Below are 15,347 nucleotides of genomic sequence, written 5' to 3'. Positions count from 1 at the left end.
CTATGGCGCTTAATAACTTGCTTCTTTAGACATCAACACAACGTTGTTTAGTGAGCTATGTAAATAGAACAATAGCAGAAAGTGGTGTATTCTGGTGCTGCCCTACCAGCTGGAGAATTGTTGTGACTTCTTGTCCTGTTCCTCACATAATTACTTTTCTAGATTGTAGAGGTAGCAGGCACGCTATTGGATGTGTGTGTGGGTGTGTGCATCTTCTGTTGCATGTGTGATAGCGGCAGACCAAACTGAGTTTGCTTTCCCATACGGCCTTTACATTTCTCTCATGATGATATGAAAGTTGTGTGCATGGTTTTTTGCAGATGCCAGATGTGTTTGCATCCCCTCCCTTGCTCTCCCCTTCCCCTCCCTCTGGTTCCTGCATGGGCGCAGGGTCTCAATCAGAGCATCAGGGCTCCAGAAACCGGAGCACAGCAGTTCCTCTGTGCTGCCCAGAGAAGTGCAGCCTTGTCTGGGTCGATGCATCTGCAGCCTGGGGGTGAGCTGGGGGAAGAGGGTGAAGCCTGGTGCCTCTGCATGCCGGTTTCACTCGAGGTCTTCTGCGTCGGCTCAGTCTGACCCCTGAACTCTGGAGGAGAAAGCTTATTCCAAATGCAGTACAAGTGCACATAACCAGACTGGCATCAGTTTGACAAGTTAATGACACATAAAAACCTTGAGACCAACTGTTTCCTCAAACTGGTTAGTTTGGTGCAGCTATATCTTCATGAATAAAACCTACAAAGGCATGCTCAGACAAACATAGACGCGTGTTCTTTCCCATCGAGAAAATATCACAAGCCTGTTCCTCCTTTCTGCTGGGAATAGCAATGGGTTCAGGGTGGGGGTGGAGGGCAGCACGTGCTGCAGGGCCTAGTTGGCTTGCTAACTGGACCACTGGCTTTTTGGCTGATGGCCCACACTGTGACACTCTGCACCTGGGAGCCTGTGTGTTGTCAGCCATGCTAGCTAGCTCGAGCTACCACCACATGACACACAGGAAACACAGAAATAACTGCTTAGTGTCTTCAGCAGTAACCACTTGACTGGGGGTGTGCTGCTGACAGAACAGGGCTGAGGAGAGAGGCTAAAGGGAAGGAGAAGACAGAGGATACTGGTTGGAATGGGACAGGGGTACAGGGAATGTAAACTGGTGTAGAACAGAAAGCAAGAATAGAAAACCGGAAAGGGAAACAAAGGAATGCTAAGGCACTTGCACCTGTGCAGTCTCGTGTTAGAGGAGCTCCACTGGCCTTGATTCAGACGCGATGTTCAACTATATGGACCATTTACATACTCAGTGACAGATGCAGCATATCCTGTTTGTCAACTATTTTAACCAAAGATGATTGTGCAACATGAAAGATCGACAAACAGCTGAGGCTCTGATGTAACAGTTACATTTTAAAATTAAAAAAAAAAAACTCTTTCATGCCATGCACATTTTCTGGATTTATCTGCTGTCCATCTGAGCCTCACCTCGCACAGGTGTGAGAGCAGAGCCAAGTTTTAACGCGACCAACAAGCCCTAGATTAGAGCTCAACGGAGGAAAGTGTTGTGCAATGTTTAGACTTTCAGGTGGTGATGTGCTGGTGTGCCACTATTCAGAGCGAAGAGGACAGAAACACGACAGAGCGAATCTTGTTGTCTTCGGTTTTTGGCACTAGATGGAGCGTGATGATGGTATTGTCTCTTTCTGACTGGATATAGGTTTCGGTCTGTGTTAGAGATGTGAAGGAAATGAGTAAATAGAGGAAGAGAAAAGAGATGAGATGCTGGCTGCACCAGGAGGAAGCTGTGTCTGACGCTTCTCCATGCAGCTGCTCCCAAACACCCACACTTCCTGTTGGAGTGTACGTGTGTGTGTGTGTGTGTGTGTGTGTGTGTGTGTGTGTGTGTGTGTGTGTGTGTGTGTGTGTGTGTGTGCGTGCGTGTGTGCGTGCGTGCGTGTGTGCGTGTGTGTGTGTGTGTGTGTTTACTTTTTGTGTAGAGATTTTGTGCCTTTTTATTTACTTTTTACCAATCTACTAATTCTAATGAATGGATATTTCAGTTTGGGCCACTATGCAATCTCTCTGTATTAAGCAATTTCTAAAGAAAAAGAAAATACATTTTAAGCCGTGGGCTGTCATCTACGATGAAACAGAAAACTAGCTTGGATCAAAACAAGTTCTAGAAAGGTAGAACTATCCTTCACAAGACGATTGCTAAAATAGCTGATGCAGGTTCCTCCTGTCTGTCGAAGGCCCTCTGTGTCTTTTCAAAGAAACATTGGCCTCAAAAAACATCCGCTGGTGGAAACACTGGCCTCACATTGAGTGAATGGAAATGTTCGCGGTGAGAATGTGGCCACATTGAGGTGTGTGATTGTATGTGTGTGTGCATGCATTTTTGTGTACGTGCAGCGGCCTATCTTAAGGTCCCATCACAATGACATGCAAAGGGATTTTCATCTGATGCACCGTTGTATCTGTTCAGGTTGACCTCTGACTTGCTCCTCCTCCACAGACCGCTACATTATTAGCTCGACTTCCATTAGTATCATGTACAAGCATTCAAAAAATAAACGTATTATTTTTACTAAAAGTAAATACTTTGTCTTTTTTTTTAATTAGCAGTAACACAATAGAAATATATCGACAATATGACTATTCTTGAGCAAATGTACTTACATTTTTCTCATAATAATGTTTACAAATAAAGTTAAGCCAGTTTAAATTGGATTTGTATTATCTGGGACGTTGTTTCTGCTAACAAGCCGACGGCAAACTAAGACTTTGCTTCACTGTCAGATCAACATAAAGTCAACAAATGTAATTGAACTAAACTAAACACACATTTGTTATTCGGATTACATAATCAGCTCAACTGTTAAAGTGTTTCCAAACACAGTACGTTGACCATAGCCAGCATGTCAACTGATTGCCCAACTTTTGAGATCGGGTGACTGTGAGTATTAGGAGGCTGTGATGTCTCTGTATTGTTCTTCATATGCGGGTGCTGCTGGTGCTGAGTACTAAGGAGGATACAGTACATCTGCGTCAGGCTGCATAATGATGGGGGGACAGCACGTGTTTAGCCCAAAACTGTGTGATAGACTATTACACTACAGTGGTGCCAGTTCACAGTGGATTGCTGTTATTGAAGGAAATGGCTGGCAGATATACAGAACAGGATTTGCTCCTAAATGTTTGGGCTGATTTTAGACTCAGATCACACATTTTGTGAGTAATTCTTGGGTGTGAAAGTAACGGTTCCAGAGGTACTTTTATGTTTGAAAATGGTTCAAATGTATTTCCACTTAAGTATGAGGGATAGTAGTTCATATGTAGAATCCATTCTAAACCTCACTACTCGTTTCATTGTCGTCAGGGCTCAACCATGGGTGATGTCAACAGTACAGCTTTAAAAAATGTGTTGATGGACTAGAAATGAATAATTTTGATGACAGATGAATGTACACGAGTGCTCAACAATACCAGGTGCCAGTTTATCAATTGTGTTCTTTTGCTGGGTAATATATTATAATATATTACCCAATATTCAAATGTGAGTATAAAAGTTCATTTTTGAGAGATGCTGAAGACATGTACAGTATATTGTGTGTTTCTATGTTTGAGAGGAAACATGAATGGAGCGCTCTGTGATGGCTACCAGTCCCTGTACTGGCCTCACTAAGTGAAACTCATACATTGTCATATACTTTGATGACAAATGCCTCTTCTTCCTCATCAGCCTTCCTCTTCTTCTCTTCTACTTTTACTTATCTGTCTTTGTCTTGCTCACCTGCGTCTGTGTCTGTCACACTCTTTTGCCTCCTCTTCTCTTGGGGCTGTGTTAGATGAGTACAAGACAGGGGAGAGTGTGAGCTGTGGTGAGCCACAGACCAAAATAACCGGTACTTTTTTTTAAGAACACATGTGCATCCACCCACACATGAAGTCACACATGTGTGCAAAGTCACTCACATACACTTGCACAGACAGAGGTCCCTTTTACTGGAGGATCCCTTGAGAGAGGTGTAGCTGGATATATTTTGACCGTACCAGGAGAGATTGAGTTTGTTGATATCCAGTGCTGAAAAATGGACCTCTATGGAGAGTGAAGTAGGCCACGTGTAGGTGCTTTTTATGGGCGAAGAAACTATGAGTTTGATCAACTATGGAGTTTAAACTAGAACATAATGTTCAGACTTAAAGTAACTGTTTCATTTGTTCAGTTTCCACTTTTTTAAAATCTCCAATCAGCTGTGATAGACTACTCTCTTTCTCTCTGTCGCCTTCTCTGGTGACAGATCCTGCAGCCTCCATGTCAAGCCGGCATAGTGGCATCATTCTAAAACTGGTATTAGGCATTTCCTGCTGCGTCCGTTGGTGTGTGTGTGTGGGTGTGTGTGGGTGTGTGTGTGTGTGTCTCCATATATATGTGTGTGTGTGTCTCAGTGTGCGTGTGTCGGGGCGGAACGCACCTGGTCCGCGCAGCTGTGGGGATCCTAGCAGGGGGGAAGAGAGAGAGAGAAAGATAGAGGAAGGAGAGAAAGAGCAAGGGATGGGAGGAGACGAAAAGGGGGCCCTGTGTGCTGTACTGGGGACCCGACGAGTTCAAATAGAAAGAAGGATGTGGGAAGAAATAGAGAGGCAGGATTCGCTAGGCACAGTAGCTTAGCATCCACAGGCTTACCCTGTATCCACAAAGTTGCAGGAACTGCCCTTTAAAAAGGTATTATTCTGTTCAAGACGTGTGATGTAAAGTTTCTGCATCAGCCACATGTGACGGAAATCAGTGTGCTCTGTTTCCTTTCTCTGGTCAAGGTCTGACAATAATCTTATACATTCCTTTTAATTTAATAAATCAACCCTTTGCATATCATATTTTTATAAAAGACCGTGTCAAATGTTGATGTTCATCTCCTCCGAGAACGGAAATGAAGTGCTTGAAAAACGATGAGCTTTAGGGATAACCAAAATCATTTTATTGTGATTTGATTACAACTGATTTACATATTTCTGGTGTGACAGTCGCCTACCACCAATCCTGAGTATCAAATACCAAATTGGAAATTGTGTTTGGTCCATACCAGTCTGCAGTTCCTCTGTCCTTCTGCAGAGGGGGCAAGGAATCTGGGGGAAATAAAGAATTGGAAAAGCGGCGCAGTAGAAATACTTTTTGACAATGCAGATTTACGTGTGAGCAAATACGCCGAGAGGAATCCACGTCGAGAACCCACTCCACGAGGAGACAAACAAATCTATCAGGCGTTTTCATTGAAAGTGCACAGAGCTCCTTCAGTATGTCGGGACAGCACACATGTGCTCACACACACAGTCTATTTCACAGCTGGACGACCAAGGAGCGGTCAGCACTGGGAGGGTCAGATGACCAGGTCGAAGGTCAAGCCGCAGAGAACTGCAGTAAAGGAAAGAGGGAGCACAGGGGCACCAAGCACACCATGCACACACATTTATTAAAGTCATCATCCTGACTGTTGCAACTCCAGAGCCTTTACTCCAGATGGGCAAAGGAGGCTGAGAATGCCTGTCTGTCTGCCTGCCAATTTGGTCTCAAGTATAAGGTTGGACATGCGTAATAACCCCCTTCAGCATGTCGGTCCGACTTGTGGTTATTTGATAAGAAGACCGTAGATTAGTTCTCAATACGCTTCACTTCATTCTGTAGATGTCAAAACATTTGCTGTAGAATAGAGCATATTGTTTAAAAAAATAAACGGTTCTCTTACGGCGGCTAATGTTAGCAAACATTCGATTTGTACGACTGACACTACCAAATCACTTGGCTGACTCTGTGAGTTTTATTGAACTTGTGTGAAACTGTCTTAGTGTTCACACTCCTCCTGCAAGTGTGACTTGCAGCCACCATGACTGCTGTTCAGCAAAAGTTCCATAGTCTCATTTTAACAAGTGTGTCAGTTGTTAAAGAGCTATATGAACTTCTAACTGTGGCCTTATTCTGTGTTTTCTAATTCTCACAGGAAATCCAAAATAGCTGCTTCTTAATAATATCCAGGAGATGTCGGGTCACAGCAGGTGAAATGAAACAAGTCCTAACAAGTTTTCTAAAAGTGACCCGACTAATGCATTACTCATCAGTGTGCTCTCATTACAGCAAAGTGGATCAAGCAGCCATTTCAAAATGCCCATTCGCTACCTAATGTGATCTTTGAATACAATAGAATTTGTGTGGATCGAATTTGTGTTCTTCGTGTGGCTGTAAAGATAATGTGGACAGTCTATTTAGAGAGTGACGTGTATGAAATTGAATTGCAGAGGATTTGTGGTCTCTTATATGAGGAAAACAGCCACAACATTAAGGGGAAAAGTTGTCCGAGAGTGTGTTTTCATGTGGCTTCTATGTTTATTCCTTTGTGACAAGGACTTATTAACACTGGCCAGCTCCTTTTGATATATTTCTGTGTGTGTCGGTGCGTGTGTGTGTGTGTGTGTGTGTTCTGTACTTGTGTAAGCTAAGGTTTGGCAAACTGCATCTCTTTCCAAACTCACTGTTCTCTCACAAACAACAGCCAGGCAATCGCACTTTGGTCTAATTAAATAGAATCAACATGTTTCTGTTTTATGGCAGCAAACTGAAAGCTGGACTCTTTTCCCGTAACGTAAAGCAATAACACTTGAAACCGCTAAACTCACACTTTCCTCCACTTATCTAACGCCTACCACGTTGTTCAGTTTGTTATTTTTACTTCAAACTACCTGTGACACACACACTCACACACACTGGATCTTATCAGCACCTTAGATATGCTAAGTAACGCGCGTGGTCAACGATGCACGGTAGTAACCGCTGAGATCAATTAGCCCCGGCATGCAGCCTAATTTCACAGTGTGACCCCTGCTGCTGCACTGACACAGATTACAACTCTCTTAAATGTCTATCTGTGTCCGCCGGTGATCAATGCTCGCTTTGAAGGGGAGACCCAGCGAGGCCGTCGAGGGAGGGGACCGGGTGAGTGAACGCAGGACACAAATGAATGACAGTGGAGGAGGAGGAGCGATGCAGTATGGGACAAGAGGTGAGGAAGGTGACATTGTATCCACAGTGATTGATGGATGTTCACATACAGAGATATAGTGTCTTCAGAGGCGAGATGACCCCTGACCTGACCCATAAAGCCTCATGTGAAGACAACAACTTCAACATTTGTTTGGAAATGGACAGTGTGAGAGGTCATATGGCAGACATACACAACAACAACTAAAGATAGACACTACCAGCAGGCGAACATTCTGAATATGTATTTAAATCACTATTAATGTTCGGATCTTTATTCTCCGACAAAAGGCTATTCTGGCTGACAGTAGAGACGAGGGTGAGGGTTGAAGTGTGTTCTATTTGTAGACTTTCACATTAAAACGATCACATGTTGTGGTTGTAGTAATGTTTTCTATGAACCACAGAGAGAGGAGCTGTTGTACTGCGAGCTAATGAGGATCCAAATAGATCAACAAATGCTATATGGAGCACAATATCTTTCCATTGAAAATGATAATTGTCGTTCTTTAGTAAGGTTGTTTGTTCATATTACATTTTGGCATAAGAAAGACTGTGAGTGTGTGAAAGCACAGAAGCCAAAGAGATCCAGCAAAACATCAAAATAGCAGCTACATAATATGAGCTTGAGGAGAGAAGAAGAGGGTATGGGGGAGCCCTCTGCCCTTCTTGTCTCCAGCCAGTCTACTGCAACATCTGGACTCACATCAGCCCTCCTCAGAGACTGCCACTGCTCTAGAGAGAAATGAGAGGAGTGACAGAGAAAATAAAAAGAAGAGATGAATGGTAGAGAGAGAGGGAGGTGAGAGAAAGCTAATACATGAGTCCAGAAAAGAGAAAAATTTAAAACAAACAAATAAGTCGAGGAGAGAAAAAAAAAGAGGAAAATAATCAGTGCAAAAATAGAGATGAACAGTAACGGTGTTTGTGTTCATGCATCTGTGTTTGTGGTGGGCGGTATGTGTTGTGCTGATGATTTTCCAGTTATCATCTTTAAAGCTGAGCAGCGAGAGCATGAACACTGGTTAGCTTCTGTAGCGAAACACTGTGTGGCAGGAAACAGAACAACTTGTGATCTCTGCAAAAACACTAATGGAAAATCTCACTCAGATAGTAAATGTGGGTGTGTATGCATAAAGGCATGTATGCATGTTAATGTGCGTGCAATCAAATAACGAAGGTATGTGCCAGGTTTTCTTAAAGATGAGTGACTGCAACGTTCACCTGTGTTCTGCAGCAATTAACTCGAGAACCACAGACCTTCCTTCAGAGATAACAAGTTAGACTTCTCTTAGAAATGTGCAAACAAGACAAACCCAAACCTTTTCACGGCATTTCATAACAGATTTGATAAACCAGAAAAACACTCACTCAAGAGTTGAGCAATGTTTGGTTTAACTGTGGGTTTTTTTAGATATATTTAGTTTTATCCTCAATGCTGTTGAATCCTCATTCACAGCTCACTTGTTATCAGTTTCTTTGCGGCAAAAGAAATAATTCAAAACTGAGTTATTTTGTGCTCACAAATATTTGTTATTTTGGTAGCAAATTTGACAAACTGCCTCCATTTTGATTCATCTGGTCTTCCTTGCAGGTTAAAATATTCTCTGAATTACATGCTTTCTTGTAATTGGGTGCACTACCGCTGTTGTCTGATAGTCTTGTTGGCCTGGACTCTAGATCAAAGGTGATGGTTTTTAACTTTAAGATGCCATGATGGCCCGTAGGCTGATCTCTGAGTAACATTTCTTGAGAATTTAGAGCAAATGTTTCACGGTCACTTCCTGCCTTTGTGGAAGCGATGTCTCCATTTGCTCCACTCACACACTGGTAGTTAAGACAAGATTTAACTGGGTCAACAGTTAGGAAATCAGGTTGAAACCAAACAATACAAGAGGTGAAAGTGCACGTGTGCGGGTGCGTGTGTGCGTGTGTGTGTGTGTGTGTGTGTGTGTGTGTGTGTAGGGGTGGGGGTCACAGGGATGTTCTTGACTGTGTCATCTCCAGCAGCTGTTTCCCTCAAACCCTGCCTCGCCCCCCTCCTCCCCCTCCCACCACATCGCCTCACAATGAAACCAATACAAAGGAACAGGAAGTGCCTCCCGTTAACTGGGGCCCAATCAAAGCCATCATTATTCCCGTGTCAGAATTTTTACAGGAAATAGCTTCTCAGAAAATATGCCAGCTGTGCAGGGAGTGTGGTATTATTGTCTTAAAGGTCTTGTCTGGGGTTTTTTTCACTTATCAGTCACTGCTAACAAAAGGACACATAGACCCGTCTCGACCACGTGCGCGGTACACTGTCACTGCTGTGCGTTCATGAGGCAAGCCAGGCGATGTGTTCTCTGGGGCTGGGTGGTTATTGTGCGGCAAGTGAAAAGAGCTCCCCTGCTGTGCCTGCACCGGCTTATTTGGTTCCCATCCTGAACCGAGCAATTGTCTTTTTAAACCCGTGCGAGGGGTGCTGAGCCCAGAGAGCACACAGATGCAGAAGTACATACATGACCGCACACATACACACACACACACACACGCACACACACACACACACACAGCTTTGCCTACTGAAGCCGCATCTGTAAGAACGCTGCTCAGATTACAGCATAAACGGTGGGTTCAGGTGAAGCCTAACGTTTGCCAGATGCTGCGATAAAGTCACCAGGAGGTTAGCCTAACATTGGAGTGTTGTTGTTGGTCGGGGAGGGTGGAATCATCTGCCTCCCTAACAAGAGGGGGGCACACATCTGGCTCCAACACAAAAGTCATTTGTGAACATAATCTGAAGCGACCGTAAGCGCTGACGCTTTTGCTTATCTGTGATGCTCAAACAGCAGAGTTTAACTCAAAAATCTCGAGATCGATCGGCGTTGCAGCTGAGAAGAAAAGTAGCTTCTCTGTTTATCCGATCTCCAGTTTGTCCTCTGTAATCTCTCTGTCTCTCCGAGGCCTCACAGACGACTGGAGGACAATAATTAACTCAGTCACTCTACGCGTTGACACAGGTGAGCACTACTCGGGTTGTTAAACAGTCATTATAGGGCTGCTGTGATGTGAATGAACACACACACATTTGATTGACCACTAACATTGTCATAGCTTGTCTGTCAAGTTAGGCTGAGGCCTATTCAGTTACAAAATGCCACTGTTGACTGTGTTAACACTGATTAGATAAAGGGATGGACCATTTGACTGAATCCTCTTATCCTCTGCAGACACTCAACATAAAACTCCCAAGGAAAAAGATATTTTCCCTTTTGCCTCTTGTGAATACAATGCAGAGACGCAGTGATTTCTATCAGTTCAACACTAATCCTCACCTCGCATGAACCGGGCTTTGTCAGGCCTATCTCTTGTTTTGGCCAAAGGAGCTGCTCTGCGTCCTTCACTGTGAAGCTTATCAATGGTGTTTGAAGTGCACGTCTTTATCTGAGCTCACTGTGTTGAGGTCATCAGCCCGTCCCAGTGGTCGCTATCTCTATCCTTTACTATTTCTCTGGCTGCTTTTAAAAGGTCGATTCATCTAAATTACTAAAATAAATCATTTACAACCCCAAAGGTTTCCTGGCATACAGACACATTTGAAGTTATGTTGTATTTAAGTTTGTTTCCAGTGTTCTTGACTTTAATACGATCGTGTGAGAGTATGCGAACAGAAACGGGAAACAAAGAAAGAGGTTGATGACATATCACAAAGGTTCCTTCCTCAAACTGGGAACGTTGTGTCTAAGCGGGTGTTTAAAAAATGAAAAATATGTGAGAGAGCAAAATAGGATCCAGGACTGGCAGATTGAGTAATACATCGAGAAGTTTAACAGCTTGTCCGAAGCCAAACGACTGCCCAGTGTTTAGGTTAATAATACTAACAGAATTGTGGACTTGGTCTTTGACTGACTAAAGCTTTGATGGATGACGGTGCATGAAACAACAAAGTGAACCAGGGTCAATTTCAGTTTTTAAAAATGTTTTTACTCCACTGTACCATGTGCGTTCTTGCCCTGGTATTACTGACCACATTCATATTCATAACGCAGTGCTAATGTCGGAACAACTCAACTACCAGGACACTCTCTCTATGATTACTGCATCCAACCCAATGCAACAAATGATAGTTTTGTTTATGGGATTTATTTTCTTTCTTTTTTCATCATTTAGGTGAACCAACCTTTTAACATATCTTTTCACATATGCATTAGTTTTGTGTGAATTTCTGTGTCTTTTTCTGTCTTGCCATACAAATAACATTAAACCTAAGTGCTTCCAGGTTTGGCCATATTCCTCTTTTGGCCATTCTAGGGAATTGGAGGAAGCGACATTTTTAGAAATCATGAGTGACTTTGACCCTCCACTTTAACCAGACTCTTAACACAGTGGTGCCAGTATATTTTCAGTAAATTACAGAGTAGCCAGAGAATGTTAGCAGGAAGTGTCCATAAAACAATACACACAGACCAGACATGGATAAACAGATATAGGAATGACTCATGATTCGGTTACTTCAGCTTTTATTCTCAGCAACAATACAGAGATTTGCAATGTTTTTTTTGTTGATCCAGCTTCTCATAAGCAACAACCACAGCGGTGACTGAGGTGCAATGAGTCTCATCATATTGATCTGGGTCATGGCCTGAAACTGTTCATGGACCCAACAAGAACAGCAATAAGTTTTAAAAACTCCCACAGCAAATGACAAACACACTAGGCCATTACAACGTAAGTAACGTGATGTGTTTTTAATGATTTCCCACACACAAAAGCCAATTTGGACTCGCTCCATAAAGCCCAGCTGAATATGGCAATGCGTAGCTGACAAGCTGGCAGAGTGTCCATTTTCCCTGAAGCCTTATGACCATCACATGTTGCCGTGAACGTCACACCGCCATGATTAATAAGCCACTTCAGAGGAAAAGGGTTTATGTTAGTGTTTGGAAAGACATGGGGGGGGGGTGAACAAAAAAGTACAATATGAGAATATAAATCACTCTAAATAGAAAGCATATAAGCAGACAAGTTTATGACAACCAGACAGAGTGAGAGACAGTCCAGTAGGAAGGCCCATGGAGTGTGTTGTTTTTGATTGGTTACGGAGCTCAGTAGTCTGTGGAAGAGCTTTTAATCAGGTCACTGAGAGCCCAGACCTCTCTGCTCCCACTCTGCCCCCTCCGTCTGGAGGGCTCCTACAGGGGTGACCAAGAGGGGCACCACTGACCCAGATTAGGAAAGGGTAAGGGTGTGTGTGTGTGGGAGTGGTGGGAATCTTCTGTGTATCATGTCTCCGTCCCCACTGTTTCAATTCATTAGCAGCACAAGGAGGAGACAAGAGAGATGAGGAGTGGCAAGTGTGTGCATGTGCATGTGTGTTCATGCATGCTTACGTATAATTGTACATGTCTGTGTGTGTGTGTGTGTGTGTGTGTGTGTGTGTGTGTGTGTGTGTGTGTGTGTGTGTGTGTGTGTGTGTCTGTGTCTGTGTGTCTGTGTGTAGAGGGTGGAGACGGACAAAAGACAAAGTGTTAAAAGAGTACAAAGCCAGTGACAGAAGGAGAAAGTCACTGCTGCAGCGCATCTTAGATGTCAGGGACCCACTTGACCTAGAAACACATGACACACACACACACACACACACACACACGCACACAGGTGCAGAGATACCCACCAGGGACCTAATGGCCTCTGTCTGTGTGTCTCTGCGAGCCCTGACCAGCTGAACCCCTGCAGCAGCAGTGGTTGTGAGGCTCCTCCACGTCTTTCTCTCAATCCCTCTCTGATTGGGTTCAAAATTGCCTGCTGACATACTGCATACTAATCAGTATGTAGTACATACTACCTTCAAAATTAACAATTACCAGCAGCCATTTAAGTACACTCAGGCGGTAGGTCTTCTCTGCATCACATAGATATAACTATTTGTAAATGTGTTTTCTAGAGTACAATATGTATGTGAGCTTCCGTGTTCAGTGCTAAATATTTAAGCCATCTGACTCACGGTCCCCCATTGAACGATGTGATGAGCCACAGCACATCTGAAGGTGTTTGAGTACGTCCAGTAAACTCACGTCTTGTATTCTTGTTTAATCTGTTTCCATCCGGGCATTTCTTTTTCACAAACTATTTTGGGTCGTACATAAGGTGAATATAGTATATACGACTTTGAACAAAGATGTCTCTGTCTCTTTCTCTTTTCTGTCACTCGCCCTCGAGTTTATCGTGCAGTCATTTTCCACACTAATGTTCTTCAACTCTCTCAGCTGGATCTCTTCTTTGGGCTTCCTGATCATACACATTTCCTGTTTGCATCTCTCCATCTTGCTCCCACGGCCCACGTCGTCTCCACGCAAAGACACCCGCATGAACTCATGTTGTGTGGGGTCTGCGAGCAAATTAGAGATGAGCACAGGCTGGCCAGTTGAACCTGTCACTGCAGCATAATACACATTTGTTGTTGGCTACTTGGTGAAAAAGACTTTTGGATCGCTTTTGTTTCGTTTCAGTTGTCTCCTTCCACTGCAACTTGCAGGTATCTCCTCCATCAACTTGAGTTTCCTTAACCAACTTGATCTTTGGTCCCTTGATCAATCTGCAGTCCGAGTTCTTACTTTTTCTTTCATTATATTCAAGAGCAGTTCAGCAACCAAAATAGACTTAATTTGGAGGTATGAAAGTTTAATAAAGAATCTGGATCCCACTCTTAAACACTTTTGGTGTCATGCCATGCTCTGTGTGGGGTCTCACAAAGAATTGACCCAGACAGTCGGTAATTACAAGGTCAAAATTCTAGTTCAGGCGAGTTTAAAGTGTATTCACCACAAATGTCCCACTCGCAGAACAACAGTAAGAACAGCAATTACACAAGAGTATTTAATTATCATGCTTATCATCTGGTAGTCATCTGCAAATTGTGGCATGGTCTTGATTTGGGTTAACGCTTAAAGATGTAGATCCATGCTGAAAGCTCAAGACTGGATGTGGATCAAATCTTTCTTTCCTGGAAATGTGGGGATGACACTGTGCTGTTTGCAGAAAACTTGATTTTTGTGTTTATTTACTGGTTTAAAAACAGAGGAATGGTTTCATAAAGAGAATTTTAGGGCCTGAAGTGCTTCCATTAATGGTCATCCAGTGGAGGACTACAGCAGCAAGTTCACTGTCGGCTGTAAATAATCATTCTGAGTCGGACTGCCTCACAGCCTGTTAGACAGGCTGAAGACGGCAGTGATGTCTCTCCTGAATAAATGTATTTCGTAATCAATAGTGATCATATAGAATTTAAAATTCTTAAGAGTCTTCCAAGTTGTTTGAGATAAATGATGTAAGGTGTTATGACTAATCAGTTCACCATCGCCTCCACCAACCACCATCACCGAGTCTGGCCTTTACTATGCTTACACAAAGCCAGATGTTTATCCTCATTGGTGGGCTGCGGAATAAACGGACTGTTCCAGTCAGGGATGAAGAAAACGACAAAACAATAGTGTGACCAACAGCTGGCAGCCTCTGCCTGCAACGCTGAACATTACAGTCAGCTTGTTTTGGCCCTTTATGGCCTTCTGTGACCTGCAATTCAGTTGTGTGGCCATGCAGGAATCAATGGAGGTCTGTAAAATCTCACCAGGACATAGACAGGGCCACCTGGCAACGTGGTAATAACAACAGCAAAGTTCCCCTAATGGGCAGCCAGCGCCGGTGGTAAACTATTGCCCTATACCACTGACTTCTGAAATACTATGGTTTAAGGGGTGTTGTACCTCCAAGCACCACGTTGCCAATTTGTATTTACTGCCATTATTTCAGTAGGCTGTGTTTACACAAATTGATTTTGTTCACTCTACCTGAAATGTTCAAGTGATACGGAAGTCTCGGTTACCCTCTCTGTTCACATCCAACTTGTATTTAGATACAGTTGGGACAGACAGTGCAGTTCACACTTCATATTTTAAAAAGCATCCTAAATGAATACCCTGGTGATTTAGTGGACCACTACCATGAAGCTGCCTTGAGAGAGAAGCTACATCCTGATTTGTACTACTTGGTATGGGTCAAGACCCAACAATCCTACAATTCCCATGATGCAACTATGGAGTATCTCATTTATAATGTTCCTTGTTGAGCAAAAATGCAAAACCCTTTATCTTCAGATTGTTATTCAGACTTTTTGGCACAAATGTATTGTCCTGAAGCCAATTCAAGATGACCCTGATGACATTGTGACATCAGCGGGGTTATTCCTTCAGATGTGACAGAGATCATTATGCAAATGTTATTACCGGCTTTGTAGTCCTCCTTGTGACTAGTGACCCGTAGGTGTTACAAGTGACCACATGTTTAGGGA

Source organism: Clinocottus analis, unplaced genomic scaffold (assembly GCF_023055335.1).
Source record: "Clinocottus analis isolate CAN_PGR_092001 unplaced genomic scaffold, fCliAna1.0.p SCAF_17, whole genome shotgun sequence".
NCBI lineage: Eukaryota > Metazoa > Chordata > Actinopteri > Perciformes > Cottidae > Clinocottus > Clinocottus analis.
Note: the sequence above shows the minus strand (reverse complement) of the source record.